Source organism: Fulmarus glacialis, unplaced genomic scaffold (genome assembly GCF_000690835.1).
Source record: "Fulmarus glacialis isolate BGI_N327 unplaced genomic scaffold, ASM69083v1 scaffold5955, whole genome shotgun sequence".
Taxonomy (NCBI): Eukaryota; Metazoa; Chordata; class Aves; order Procellariiformes; family Procellariidae; genus Fulmarus; species Fulmarus glacialis.
In genome coordinates, this window is record NW_009214811.1 from 49,856 (window position 1) to 51,469 (window position 1,614).

Below are 1,614 nucleotides of genomic sequence, written 5' to 3' on the forward strand. Positions count from 1 at the left end.
GACATTTAAAACTAATTTAGTGGGCTATCAGCCCTCCGCTGAGGGCCAGCAAGTGCTGCCACAGGAGGCTGCCGGGGCTGGGCAGGCGTGCAGGCTTTCATTGACTAACTTGCCAGTGCACATCAACTACGGAAAGCAAAGCGGCGGCAGAACTTCAGTGATGCCACCACAGAAACTAGGAAAAAACCCCAAAATGTATGTAGGTTTACAATATTGCCCTCCACAGTCAAGGCAGCCAAGCCCTGAGACCCAGGGTGTCTGCCCCCCAGCCACTGTGCACCCACCTGGCCCTGGCCAGCCGCAGCCCGGCTGCTGTCAAATCCAGACCCTGCTCTGGCCACAAATGCAAAGACCACTTGTGAGATCAGAGGAAAGACCCATGACGAACTTCCGCAAGAACCAGCAAAGCCGCTGGCCAGTCACCAAGGCGAGAGGTGAGGGGGACAAGGAAGGAAACCACCACTTCAAGTGGTGACCAAGTTGCTTTCTGCCTTACAGAGCAGGTACCGCTCCTTCATGCCGGCTATTCACAGGCACGATTGAATTCACACTCTCCTTCCCTGCAGGACAGCATCTTTCATCATATAACTCTGCTACAACAGTACTTCAGGCAGACCTTCACCTCCGGGTAAATACCAATCTGCTATTTCAACACCATCATCATCATCAGGGCAAAATCCTGACCCCCTGCGGGGTGACTTGAGAAACCTCCTGTGGTCTTCCCACAGGCACAACTGTCACCCTGTGTGGAAGACCGTGACAATTTTCAACTATCAAGGCTTACACAAAGCAGCTGCTGCAGCGGAGGAGGCGATGTCCCCGGGCCAGGTCCTCCAGCAGCCGCCAGCGGGGAGCTGCCACCCCTTCCCAGACCAGCTCCTGCCATTCAGTGGGTGTGAATCTGCACGTTCCAGCTGAGGAGCAGCCAATCTGATCTGTCACAGCTATCTCAGAGCAGCTACATTTTGAACAAAGCTACGATCAGCAGTGAGAAAGAACCCAAAGCTTTCATTATGTCAAAATCACTTTCGTTCAGGTTTCTGTCTTTAAATCTGGCTGCTAAGGTACAACACCCTTCGTCTTGCGCAATTCCCCCTCTGAGGACATCCACCAGAGAACTTCAACACTGACAATAGAAGCCAAAAAGCATCATAGGCAGACATCAGCAAAAGATGTATCTGCATGAAAGGGTCTTACTACCTTTTACTGTTAGAAACCTGAAGTAAACACCATCTTGGAGAAGGCTGCTTCAAGTTGCAGTTACTGCAGAAACACTTTAAAATCTGGATAGAGATAAAATTCATGGAGGCCACTGTGCCTTGGTTCCCCTGAGCACCAGGAACATCTCTAACGCCCCACATGGGTCATGCAGGGAGAGAGAGGCTGCAGGAACCATTTTAAAAGAATCACCTGAGCGACCGGAAAAAAGCCGGTCCCAAGGTGCCAGTGCTGGCCTAGATGTGCAAAGCAGCCCCTGAAATCCCACAGCTCTGGATTTTATGTTCCTCTTGGGGTCCTGAACCCAAACCTTGCCCTCCAAGAGCTGAGCCAGGGTCTTGCTTCAGCTGGTGGTACCCTGGTGTAACCCACCGCCGGGTAGAGGTGGTGGGGGGG